This window comes from Phyllobates terribilis, unplaced genomic scaffold (genome assembly GCF_046119375.1).
Source record: "Phyllobates terribilis strain yellow unplaced genomic scaffold, ASM4611937v1 Scaffold_7__3_contigs__length_470593459, whole genome shotgun sequence".
NCBI lineage: Eukaryota > Metazoa > Chordata > Amphibia > Anura > Dendrobatidae > Phyllobates > Phyllobates terribilis.
In genome coordinates this window covers 24,697,115-24,711,304 of record NW_027362767.1, presented here as the reverse complement: position 1 = coordinate 24,711,304, position 14,190 = coordinate 24,697,115, and the positions used below count along the sequence as shown (strand labels likewise).

Genomic DNA, 14,190 nt, shown 5'->3' with positions numbered 1-14,190 from the left:
TCAGCAGCGATCTCGCTAGCGATCTTTCTTAGTGTGACGGAGGCTTTAGGGTGACATCCTCTATTAATCTGATCCTCTTACTCTCATCTCCAGGACCCCTCTTGTGCTGCACCAGATCTCTGGAATGCACTACCCCAGACTTTCCGGTTAATTCCCACTGTCTAAAGTTTTTAGCTTGTCCTAACAACCCATCTGTTTAGACTGGTCTATCACCTCACCTCACTAATATAACTACTCCCTGTACTCAATTTCCTCAGACTCTTGTCCTGTCAGCTGTTCCCGCGCCCTCCCTGCACTCAGAAGCACTTTGCATCTGTGCTGGTACAGATTCTGGCTGTTGTCCGATTCATCCACTTATTTATTATAGTGATGCCGGACCGTACAATTACATTATTTTAATATTATTTTATTTTAATATTATTAAAAATCAATATGGGCAGAAAATAGAGACGTTCTTGTCACCTGGCAGCTGCTCCTTTCATTTGGGGCATTGGATGGTGAACTTGGCGCTGGACGGCAGGAGATGGTGGAGAAATATTACATTGATATAAAACAAATGACAATAATGATGAAATGTAACAATTTATTGAAGGAATGTTTTGCACAGAATCATTTCAGGGGGAGATGATTTTTCCTCAGAAGAGAATATTATGCTTCTTGTCATTTATTAAGGTAAGAAAAGAACGGTTAAATATAATAGTTGGGATAGATACAGTAACAGGAGGAAGGTTTACAATGATTTTAAGTGGTATAGTGCCTATTGAATCTGTCACCTTCTCATCTAAACTGGGCATGGCTTCGCGGACAGCCTACGGAGGTTGAGAAAAAGGATCTAATTACATTACATGGACTTAAGAAATAGATAGATAGATAGATCTTACCCTAGAAATCTTTATGTTGGTTTCTCCGGTGATACCAGATAGATCGGAGAAGACTTCTACTAAGGGCATGTTAGTTAATAATTCTTGAAGATTGATGGTCCTGGAGACATTGATTTTGGGGAGGGATAAATCCACATAAATGTGTGCAAAGAAGAGCAACAGAAGTATGAATGATATGTAAACTGTGGACTAGTGTTGAGCCACCTCCGTAGTGTTCGAGTTCGGTTCGGTTCGTCGAACACCCGTATGTTCGTCCACCTGTTCGACGAACACCTTCGAACACCGTTAAAACCAATGGCAGGCAAACAAAAACACATAGCAACACATAGAAAACACATAGAAAACACTTCAAAAGTGTCCAAAAGCTGACAAACTGCTCAGAAGACACAACTAACACATGGAAAAGTGACAAGTACATACAGTCATGCGAAAAGAAAAGAGGTGGAGGAGTAAAAGGAGGGGGAGACACAGATATAGGCATGTCATGCCCTTCTAAAACCAAAAAAGTGCGAAGCCGACACGGCCAGTCCGTTCCTGCCCGTGCGACCTCCGTGTCGCCGTGTTTGTGCCAGAGCTGCGGTGGACCCTGACGGCCAAAGCACCTCTCCCAATACTGGTGCCTGTCCGCTGGTGGGTCGAGCGAGCCCCCCTGCGGTGGAGGCAGGTCTAAGCTTTTTCATTTAAATTGTCTCTCTAATTTGAATGAATACACTTTAAATCCTTTTACAAGGATCTATTGGAGGGCAAGTCTGATGCCAGCAGCTGCGGGAAGTCCAGGTCCAGTAGCGTCCACTAAAGCTGCTGCAGTTAAAAAGCTTTTATAAGAATCGAGCTTGGAGGTCCACCGCAAGGCGTCGTACCGCCAGTCCCAGCCCCTGTGCCCTGGGGTGCCTCCTGATGCTCTTCACTGAGTATCCCGGGGGCCCGAAGCATTTCCTTTGAAAAAATTAAGTGTCCAAACTACAGGTGGTGTAGCTTGCTTAACAGCTGGGAAAATCCGCTGACTAGCAGACACTGCTACTAGACACAAAGTATTCCCTGGGCTAGATGCAGTTAAAAATTTGTAATTAGCTACTCTTGTTGGATGCTGAGAAAGCATTCCATAGAGTCTCCTGGCACACCATATATTATTCTTTTAAAAAGCTTGGGTAGGGGTCTAGGGGATCCTTTTATAGGCAAAATCACGGCCCTGTATCGCAATACGTCACCTAGGCTGAAGATAAATGGAACTGTAGCACCCCAAGGGCTCGGTTGCTTCAGAGGTATTTCACCTCACCCAGAGGTGTGATATCTCACTCTCAGGTAAGGATGGAGGGTGGATCAGGACCCCGACACCTGCATGCATTACACCACATTGCCGTGGGGCAGGGCGACCATTATGCCCCTGAGATGGGCACGACAGTCCCTGTCCCTGGCTGGAGTGGGGGGAGGGAACACCGAGGAAACGGAATCCTGTAGTGCAGGAGCAGGGAGGAAGCAGTTCCTGGGTGCATTGAGATGGGAGTATAAAAGGTGGGCACCATCTTAGTTCAGTGCAGAGAAGTCTGAGCAGAAGTGACCGGGAGCAGGGGCTCTGCATGAGCTCTGCTCCGGAGGCGGGCCTAGTAACCAGGCCTGGAAGAGGGAGAAGGAAGGAAGAGGAGCAGAGAAGGCTCCAGGAACGAGGAACGAAGGGATCCCAGGGGTGCGGACGGGCGAGTCGCCACCGCACGCCCGAATCCACCTGCGTGGAGGGGTCAGGCCAAAGGGGGAGACCGGTCCCCGAAACTAGTGAAGGCGGGAAATGACCCTCAGCTAGAAACCGGAGGCTGTGACATTTTATGTGGCGCAGCCCCTCGCTACACCCACTAGGAAGGCACCACATAGGGTCAGGGAAACTGGCGCCAAGTTTACCAAGAGGAGGCCCGAGGCAGCCGGACAGAAGCATGGTCAGTGGTGGGGTAAGAAAGGCCAGAGAAAGGACACACAAAGGGGATCCTGTGAAGCGCTCCAAAGTTATTTGGGAGTTGGCCGAGCCCCTCACCTGGTGAGCACAGTACGACGTGGGCAGCCGTTACCTGCAGAAGTGGTCTGGAATAAGAACTGTGAGCAAAGGCCCTGGACTGCATCACTGACTCCGTGTCGTTACTGCTGCTGCCCTGCACCATCACCCCCATCCTCCGCATACACTGCCCTGAGGCTATACTCCTCCCGTGGGGAGTTATACTACGCTCTGCTGCACCCACAACACCAGCCTCAGCGGTCTGCCCTGCAGCGGCGGTTCACTCTGACCGCAATCCACGGGTGGCGTAGTCGGACATTTAAACATCAAAACCACATAAATAGTTCCGCCACTGGTTTGACCGCCCTGAGCCACGAAACCGGGTCGCCACCACAGAGACTACAACCACCAGCATCCACCAAAAAGGGTCCGGCTCCGGGTGTCCCAAGGTCCAGGGGGCGCGTCAAAACATTTTCATCACCTTTCATAATCACCAATGGGACAAAGCAGGGATGTCCTCTGTCCCCTCTTTTATACATCCTAGTGACGGAGCACCTGCTCTCATCAATTCGCCATAACCCCAATATTAGGTGGATTGAGGTGGGAGGCACCGAGTACAAGTGCTCTGCATTTGCTGATGATGTCCTAGTATATATAACTCAATCACATATATCCATCCCTGCTGTTATGGCTGAAATAGATCACTTTGTTACATGGTCAAATTTTAAAATCAATGCAGCGAAGTCTGAGGCCCTCGATGTTTCCCTCCCCAAATCCATACAGGATTCCATCCAGTCCAACTTTCCCTTTGACTGGCCCTCCCAGGGTATCAAATACTTAGGAATTCGTATTCATAGAGACCTCTCCCGTCTATGTTATCTTAATTTTGGGCCCTTTATTGAACAACTCCATACAGACCACGGTTGGCAAGTTAGAACTGTAAGATTCACTATGTGAACCACTGGTGTTTTGTGGAAAAGCACATGTACACTGTGTTCCAAATTATTATGCAAAAAGTGTTTAGGAGTGATAAGGGAAGAATTTGTTTGTTTGTCAGTTAAACTCATTGATGGTGATGTGTGTCAGGGCTCTTTATATCACTGTAAGCAATTGCAGACATCTCTGCTAATTAGTTTGGCAAGTGTGTCCAATGAAAGGCAAGACTACTTTAAAAAGGCTGTCCCACATTATTAAGCAGCCTACATTTTCTGCCAAAATGGGAAAGAAAAAGGAGATGTCAGCTGCTGAGAAGCAACAAATTGTGGAGTGTTTAGGTCAAGGCATGACTACAATCAACATTGCCAAGACACTTCATCCTGATCATCGCACAATCAAGAAGTATGTAGCTGATTCACAGTACACACGTGTGCGTGCTGATAAGGGAAAATTGAGGGCTCTTTCCTACAGGCAATTACATCAGGTTAAAAGAGCAGCGGCAAAAAAGCCTTGTCATAGCAGCAGACAACTTTTTGAAGCTGCTGGTGCCTCCAATGTCCTCCGAACAACAAGATGTAGGGTCCTTCATAGGTTTGCAGCTGTGTGTAAGCCATCCTGTCAACCTCCTCTATCCACTGTACACAAGCAGAAACGGCTCCAGTGGGCCAAACAATACATGAAGGCTGACTTCAAAACTATTTTGTTCACCGATGAGTGCGTGCAACGCTCGATGGTCCAGATGGATGGAGTGGAGGATGGCTGGTTGATGGACACCCCATGCAAACACGGCTACGGCGCCAACAAGGAGGAGGTGGATTAAAGTTTTGGGATGGAATCATGGGGAGAGAGATTGTCGGCCCCTTTAGGATCCCTGAAGGGGTAAAGATGAACTCCATAATGTATGTGGAGTTTCTCAAACAGCACTTCCTGCCATGGTTCAAGAAGAAGAACCGTGTATTCCGCAGCAAGATCATTTTCATGCATGATAATGCACCGTCTCATGCTGCACATACCACATCTGCATCTCTGGCTGATATGGGCATAAAAGGGGACAAACTTATGGTGTGACCCCCATGCTCCCCTGACCTCAACCCCATTGAGAACCTCTGGAGCATCATCAAAAGGAGTGTCTATGATGGCGGGAGAAAGTTCACATCTAAGCAACAGCTCTGGGAGGGTATTCTGTCCTCATGCAAAACAATTGAAGCAGAAACCATCCAAAACCTGACAAATTCAATGGACGAGAGAGTTCAGAAGCTCCTTTTGAACAAGGGGTCCTATGTTCAAATGTAACATCACCTAGAATAAAGTTTTGAGTTGAAAACTGTTTGATTTCAGTTTCTAATAACCTGCTAATGCTTATAATTTCAAAAATGACCATTTTTTTGTTCTTTATTAAAATGAAAAGGTTGATCGAAGAGTGTAGGGGATATAAGAGTGTGGCAACACAGTAGTCAGGATTATTTCTAATTCTGACAATCTGAGGGCCATGTTGCAGGTAGTGCAGCAAGAAGGCACTCATGTGTCTTGCGCATCTAGGAGCCCCAAAATTATTTTCCGGGCTAGATGCAGCTAAAATTATTTTTAATTTGAAAGCTGGTGGAGCTTAGTATACATGGCCTAATAGAATCAGTACTGCAAACTGCTACAAGGCCCAAATTATTTTCCAGCCAAGACACAGATAAACATGATTAGTAATTTTAAATCTGGTGGAGTTTAGTATAGATGGCCTAATAGAATCAGTACTGCACACTGCTACAAGGCCCAAATTATTTTCCAGCCAAGATACAGATAAACATGATTAGTAATTTGAAAGCTTAAAACGGTTGGTGAAGTGATTTTAACAAATCATCAAGCTTTTACTCTCCCCAGGATGACACAGGGGTAGAAAAGTCATTTCGGATCCATGATTTGTTCATCTTAATGAACGTGAGTCTGTCTACATTATCAGTGGAGAGCCGCATGCGCTTATCTGTCAGCACACCACCAGCAGCACTGAACACACATTCAGACAGAACGCTGGCAGCGGGGCATGACAAGATTTCCAAGGCGTAATTGGCGAGCTCCAGCCATTTATCCAGATTGGAAGCCCAAAAAGAGCAAGGGTCCAGTGACACAGTCATGGCTTCAATGTTTACTTGGAGATACTTCTGTACCATCGTCTGTAGGCATTGACTATGTGTCAGACTTCTTGTCTCCTGTGGCCTTGCAAAGGATGGGCTAAAAAAGTGGTGAAATGATTCCGCAAAATTGATGTTACCAGCAGATACTATGTTTCTGTTACGTTTTGAGTGCTGAACACTCGACGGTCCCACGGTTGGCAAGTTGGAACTGTGAGATTCACTACGTGCACCACTGGTGTTTTGTGGAAAACACATGTAAGATTCTGCAACAGTTTCTGCTGATACTCCTGCATGCGTGCATCCCTTTCTATGGCAGGAATAATTTCTGCAAATTTACTTTTGTACCGGGGATCTTACAGTGTGGAAACCCAGTAGTCAGGATTATTTCTAATTCTCACAATTCGAGGGTCTTGTTGCAGGTAGTGCAACAAAAAGGCACTCATGTGTCTTGCGCATCCAGGAGCACCAAGTCCCTGTTGTGTTGGTGGCGAGGTAACAATCATGCTTTCTTCCTCTGTACTCTCCCCACAACCTCGCACAACAGAAATGTGATCTAGGTCTCCCTCATCTGATGAGTCTTCCATCAGTTCGTACTCCACTTCTTCCTGGGCTCCTGCACCTTCCTCACTAGTTTGGCTGCTACCATGTGCCCTGGTAAAACCATCTCCCCCACCCTCATATGCCTGCCGCCTTGGTGCTGCCGACCGTCTGGACCTTGCAGATGTTAGTCCTTCCGCATACAACTCCTCCTCTACTTCCTCCACCTCCTCTTGTGCCACCACCTGACTCCGAATTCTGTTTAACATGTGCTCCAGCATGTAAATCACTGGAATAGTCATGCTGACAATGGCATTGTCAGCACTAAACATCTTCGTCGCCATTTCAAAACTGTGCAGAAGGGTGCATAGGTCCCTGATCTGGGACCACTCCTCCAGCGTGATTTGCCCCACCTCTGGATCTCGTTGGCCCAGGCTATACGTCAGACAGTATTGCACCAGGGCTTGTTGGTGCTGCCACAGTCGCTGCAACATGTGCAGAGTTGAATTCCACTGGGTAGGCACATCGCATTTTAGCTGGTGAAGTGGCAGGCATAACGACTTCTGTAGAGATGTAAGTCGCTGAGCTGCGGGATGCAAATGGCGTTAGTGAGCACACAGCGACCGTGCCCTCTGCAGAAGGCCGTCTAGTCTGGGATAGTGGGCTAAAAATTGCTGGACAACCAGGTTCAACATGTGAGCCATACAAGGCATGTGTGTGACATTGCCCTGGCGAAGAGCCGCACCCAGGTTTGCAGCATTCTGGAACACGGCCTTCCCTAGATTCAGGTCCAGTGGAGACAACCATTCATGAAACTGGTTCTCCAGAGCTGACCACAACTCCTCAGTTGTGTGACTCACATTTTTCAGACATTTCAAAGTAAAAACCGCCTGATGACGTTGAGCCCTGCTGCCAGCATAGTAAGGAGGTGTGCAGGATCCCTTCTGCACAGTTAGACCAGACAGGCTTTGGGTGCAGGTGGAGGACCGAGAGGAGGTTGAGGAGGCAGAAGCAGTGGAGGAACTTCGAGATAAAGAGGATTGACGCACAACTCGTGGGGACAGCAAGAGTTGGACAGCAGCCCCTTGCCCTGCTGTCACCATAGTTACCCAGTACCCAGTCAGCGACATGTAACGCCCCTGTCCATGCCTACTCGTCCAAGTGTCTGTGGTGAAATGCACCCTGTCACACACAGAGTTTCTCAAAGAAGCGGTGATGTTGTGTGCGACATGCTGGTGGAGCGCAGGCACACCTTTCTTTGAGAAGTAGTGCCGACTGGGCATCTGGTACTGGGGCACTGCGACGGACATAAGGTCTCGAAAATCCTCTGTGTCCACCAGGCGGAAAGGCAGCATTTCTGTAGCCAAGAGCTTGCAGATGGTGAAATTCAACCTCTTAGGTTTCTCATGGCTAGGAGGAAATGGTCTTTTACTTGTCCACATCTGAGGGACCGAGGGCTGGCTGTTGTGCTTAGATGGGGTTGATAAGGGTGTCCCCGGCAAACTGCCGGTCTGTGAGGAAGATGCAAGCGGACATGTTAGGCTGCCTTGATCCAAAGGTGGTGCTATTGACTCGCCCCCTGGGCCGCGCGGGCCTCTTGTGGAATGCTGGGGGTTGTAGTCTCCGTGTGGCGGTGACCCGGTCCGTGGCTCAGGGTGGTCAAACCAGTGGCAGTCTTAGTATTATGATAATTGTCCGACTACGCCACCCGTGGATTGCGTTCAGTGGGGACCGCCGCTGCAAGGCAGACCTCTGAGGCCGGTGTTATGTGTGCAGCTAAGAATGGGATGACTCCCCACGGGAGAAGTATAGCCTCAGGGCAGTTAGCGTGGATGATGGGAGTGATGGTGCAGATAGTCCCAATACCAATAGTGCCGGAGGAGCAAGAAGCCACAGACAACGTGTTGCAATCCAATGTCCTTTACTCACAGTTTGCATTCTCCAGGTCACTCTCACGAAGCAGTGGCCACCCAGGCCGTGATGTATCCACCAGTTAGGGGACTCGGTCAACTCCCAGGTCTTTCTGGAGTAGGTCTCAAGGCTCCTTTCCGTCCTTTCTCTGTCTCATGCCCCACCAGTGACCAAGCTTATGTCCAGCTCCCACGGGCCTTCTCTTGGGAGGGCTACGTGCCCACGTCCCTGACCCTATCTGGTATGCCTTCCTAGCAAGGTGTATTGAGGGGTCGCACCAAGGGCTGGTCACGACCTCCGGTTCTTGACTGAAGATGATTTGCTTCCACCAATTTGGGATCCGGTACCCTGTTCTGCCAACCCGTCACCCGCAGTCTCCTGGGTCCTTAGGGTTCTCTCTTCCTTCTCGTTCCTGAGCCTTTCTGTTTCACTTGTTACTTCTGTTCTGGTCTTGTTCCCTTTCCTTTCCTCTGTTCCTTCTCCTCTCTCCCTCTCTCTCTGGCCCCGGCCTCTGTGCTAGGCCTGCCCAGGGAGCAGAGCCCATGCAGCAGCTCTGCTCCCTGCCTTCTCCACTTCTCCTCACAGACTGAACTTCTTCTTCTTTCTCCCAGGGCTAAGATGGTGCCCACCTGTTATACCTCCCTTTGACCATGAGCCCAGGTGACTAGCAACCAATGGGCTCCTTCCTATGCTCAGGAACCAAACCCTATCTGCCCCTACAGCACTGGGTATTCCACCCCCCTCCCCACTCCAGCCAGGGACAGATGCTGTCATGCCTGCACTTCTGTCTAGTGGGAGCACCGTTGAGCTGTCCCTCGGAAATGGTGTGTGTGTGCTGTATGCAGCCTACTGAGCCTTGATCCATACTCCGTCCTTACCCGGGAGTGGGATATCACACCTCTGGTTTGAGGTGCAATACCCCTGTAGCAGCCGAGCCCTCGGGGTGCTACACTATCGATGTCGGACAGCGCTGAACACCTGGCTGTTGTGCTTAGACGGGGTTGAGTAGGGTGTCCCCTGCAAACTGACGGTCTGTGAGGAAGATGCAGGCGGAAAAGTTAGGTTGCCTTGATCCAAAGGTGGTGCTATCGATGTCGGACAGCGCTCAACACCAGCTGGTGTTTTCACCTTCAAATAAAATGATGACCTGCCAATCACGCTGGCTGTTGCAGGTAAAGAGGTGGCAGGTCTGCGTCTCAAAACAGGTGTGACTGCTGTCCCCCCAGTCATAGAGGATGAAGGGGCCGCGGATGCACAAGATGTGGCAGACGGTGGTTGGCCCTGCCGGCTAGGCCGCATTGTAGCACAGTGAGCTTCCCACTGCAACTTATGCTTCATATCCATGTGCCGGTTTATGCATGAAGTACTCAAACTATGTATTTTTTGGCCTCTACTTAGCTTTTGCTGACAAATGTTACAGATAACACGAGTTGGGTCATCTTTATCGATCTGAAAAAATGCCCAGGCTATGCAAGGCTTAGCACCCATGCGACCTGAAGCGCCACCACGACTTGTGGTGAGAGGCAGAGATTTGTTTGAGGATGCAGTTGTTGACGGGCTTCCAGTACTACGTCTCTGTCCAGGAAGGCGCAACCTGACCTCGTCGTCATTAGCATCCTCCTCCACCTCCTCTGCTGACCTCATCAACTGGCTGACTGTATGTTGACAGTAAGTGGGATCTCAACCTCGTCATCATCACCCTGTGTGTTATCACACCCGTCGTCCTCAGAGCCAACCTCTTCCTGCCCTGACAAAAAACTAAAGTTGTCGCTCCAATCAGGTATTTGAGTCTCATCATCGTCTTCCTCATTGTCTCCACCAACAGTAGTTACAGTTTGGGAACTTGGATCGACATTATGGTCAGAACCTTCTGCGTCTGGTCCTGGATCCGACTCATAAAGATTCTGGGCATCAGTTCAGATCATTTCCTCGTCTGGATTCACAGGAGCTCTGGAGCAGACCTCTGATTCCCAGGCTATAGTATGAGTAAACAGCTCTGCGGACTCAACCATCTGTTCTACCCCATACTCAGATGGGCAGCTGGAGACTTGGGAGCTGTGAGGAAGCAAGTGCGATTGGGGTGACACCTCTGAGGACTGGAGTATTTGTGATGTTGAAGTTGAGGTGGAGGAGAGCCCACTTAAAGGAGCACTTGATATCCATTGAAGCACCTGCTGTTTTTGTGCCTCATCTGGAATTTGTAGCGATTGGCGTGGCCGTAAGAAAGGGATCTTATCACATTGTCCGCTAAAAGAAGTAGACATTTTAGTTTGGCTGGAAGATGGTCTTTCTTCTGCAGATGTTACTGTTGCTTTAACACCTACCCCACGGACACAACCTTTTTTCCCCTTCCCAACACGCCTATTCCCCTTTCCACCAGCAGCAGGCCTTTTTCCACTCATTTTGGTGGTTAACTAATTCACAACTCTGGAGTTGTTTGCACAAAAAAACAATGGATGGGAACCGAGCAGAGCTGAGTGGCCAAACTGTGGTATTAGGCCAAAACTATTGGCTGGGTTAGATGCAGAAAAAAATTATATTCAATTTGCAACCTGATGGAGGTCAGTATAGATGGACTAATAGAACAAGTCACCCACACTGCTACATGCCAAAATATTTTTTCAGAGCTAGATGCAGAAAAAAAATATATTGAATTTGCAACCTGGTGGAGGTTAGTATAGATGGACTAATAGAACAAGTCCCACACACTGCTACAAGCCCAAATATTTTTTCAGAGCTAGATGCAGATAAAAATTATTTTTAATTTGCAACCTGGTGGAGCTTGGTATAGATGGACTAATAGAACAAGTCCCACACACTGCTACAAGCCGATATATTTTTTCAGAGCTAGATGTAGATAAAAATTATTTTTAATTTGCAACCTGGTGGAGCTTGGTATAGATGGACTAATAGAACAAGTCCTAAACACTGCTACAAGCCGAAATATTTTTTCAGAGCTAGATGCAGATAAAAATTATTTTTAATTTGCAACCTGGTGGAGCTTGGTATAGATGTACTAATAGAACAAGTCCCACACACTGCTACAAGCCCAAATATTTTTTCAGAGCTAGAAGCAGATAAAAATTATTTTTAATTTGCAACCTTCTGGAGGTTAGTATATATAGATGGACTAATAGAATGATGCTATGCCCAAAAGGTTTTACTTCACTAGGTGCAGTAAAAAAATTGGTATTCTATACACAGGTGGTGTAGCTTGCAACACAGATAGGCTACTCCACTGACTAACACACACTGCTAGAGGCCAAAAAGGATTTGCTTTGCTATATTTAGCCAAATGCTGTGATAAAAACTTGCACAGCACTGGCACAGACCTGGCTGGCAAAAAGTGATAGGAACTGATGTAACCTAGCCCTGAAAAGGACTGCAATTACAATTAGTCTTTACTCCCAACCTATCTATTTAAGAGCACAGACCTGCCTGATAAAAGTCGTAGAAAATGATGTAACCTAGTCCTTAAAATGACTGCAATCACAACTATTCCCTACTCCCAAGCTATCTGTAGATTTGTGCAAAAATTGGCTTGAAATTAACAAAGTATAGCGCACACAGCAACAGCGGTGCCGTCTAACACGCAGCTGCATTAATTTTCAGCATTACTGAGAAAAAATCCAGTTATGATTTTGGTGCACGAACAGTTATCGAACATAACCTCGAACAGCCGAATTTTTTTCAAATCGTTCGTGTTCACCGAACGGCTCGAACACCTCCCAAAACAGGTCGAATTTGAGATTGGCGAATAGTTCGATTCGAACACCGCTCATCTCTACTGTGGACCTCATCAGATAATGTGCAGATGCTTCATAGAGCGGAAACCACCGAACATGGACCCTTCTGCCAAATTGCTAATCTGCCCTATCAGACATTTTCCCTATGGCTCAGGGTAAGGCACTGCTTGGGGGGCTTCCAACCCCTTTAATTTTTCAGATACCTATTGCAGAGTCACTGGGGCCGGGGTGTGCGCGCACAGCTTTCATTAAGGTTATGTGCCCACTATGCTTACCAGCCTGCGGCCCCCACGCTACGGAATAGCTGTCGGCGGCTACCGCAGTTTATGCAATTAAGCGGCGCCATTTTTTTTTCCACCAGCGGACTTTGCTCAGAGGTCAGGTCTATGGGTAAAGCCCGCATGCGGACCCGCAAGAGAAATTGACATGCTGCGGACTGGAAAGACGCGCCACATGTCAGTTTCCGCGGGTGATCTGTAGATGCACGGAGACGCATAGTGGACATGGGATTTCTAGAAATACCATGCACTATGCTGTAACATTTGGCCACTGTGGATTTGACTCAGTGTCTCCGGATCGTGTGCACATACCCTAACTGAATGCTGCGATGCCAGGAAAGTTGCAGCTGTCACATGTCAGAGCATTCTCTGTGTGCGTAGAGCGCGTTCTACTCTCCCACCCCAGTAACGCTGCCGCCGCTGGAAAGAAGCACCGGACCATCAGTCCACCGCAGTGTGTCCCCGTTCACTCACCTTCTGCCGACACCTTCCTGCCATCACAGTGTCTCCTATGGGAGTATATACAGCAGTTACAGTTTCCTATAAAATGTATATACAGCAGCCCCAGCTTTTCTTAACAAAAATATGTACAGCAGTTGCAGTGCACAGTACCACCTCTCTTGGTCAGTATATATGGGTGTAATTCTCAGTATATGTATTATTCTGTATATATACACTACACAGTACTGCTCCTCCTATCCTGTATATATACACTGCACAGTACCACTTCTCCTGTCCATATACACTGCACAGTACCACTTCTCCTGTCCTGTATATATACACTACACAGTACCACTGCTCCTGTCCTGCATATATGCACTGCACAGTACTACTCCTCCTGTCCTGTATATATACACTGCACAGTACTACTCCTCTTGTCCTGCATATATACACTGTACAGTACTACTCCTCTTGTCCTGTATATATACTCTACACAGTACTACTCCTCTTGTCCTGCATATATACACTGCACAGTAATACTCCTCTTGTCCTGTATATATACTCTGCACAGTATCACTCCTGTCATGTGTATATACACTACACAGTACCATTCCTCCTGTCCTGAATATATACACTGCACAGTACCACTCCTTTCATGTGTATATACACTACAAAGTACCACTCCTCCTGTCCTGTATATATACACTGCACAGTACCACTTCTCCTGTCCATATACACTGCACAGTACCACTTCACCTGTTCTGTATATATACACTGCACAGTCCCACTCCCCCTGTCCTGTATATATACACTGCACAGTACCACCTTTCCTGTCCTGTATATATACACTGCACAGTACCACTTCTCCTGTCCTGTATATATACACTGCACAGTAAAACTTCTCCTGTCCTGTATACATACATTGCACAGTACCACCTCTCCTGTCCTGTATAAATACACTGCACAGTACCACTTCTCCTGTCCTGTATATATACAGTACAGACCAAAAGTTTGGACACACCTTCTCATTTAACCCCTTACTGACATCTGACGTACTAATACGCGTCTGTGCACTGGGACTTAATGCCCAGACCCGTATTAGTACGTCATATCTTTAATGCGGCACCGCGACTTAAGTCGCGGTGACAGCATTAAAGTTACGGTGCCATCCTACCTCCTGGTAGATGGCGTCATCATCCCGGGGGCTGTCGCCGCCCCTCCGCACCAGCGATCGCTGTGATTGGCTGTTCAAATCTGAACAGCCAATCACAGCATTTCTCACTGTTTCCGGCAATGTGATTGCCGGAAACAGTGATCTGCAGCCTAGGATCGGTGCTCCTATGAGCACCGATCCTA

General features: G+C 47.8%; 1 protein-coding gene and 1 long non-coding RNA gene across 2 annotated transcripts in view; both read right to left on the bottom strand.

The window, feature by feature from the left end:
• Positions 1-14,190, bottom strand: part of LOC141153486 (alpha-1-antitrypsin-like) — a 182,965-nt gene that overhangs the window by 33,798 nt on the left and 134,977 nt on the right. The gene's annotated exons all lie outside the window — the stretch shown is intronic.
• LOC141152840 (uncharacterized) lies at positions 570-1,021 on the bottom strand. The gene is made up of 2 exons (XR_012247165.1): positions 882-1,021; positions 570-809 (listed from the first exon to the last, which is right to left on the bottom strand). It is a non-coding gene; the product is annotated as an uncharacterized lncRNA (long non-coding RNA).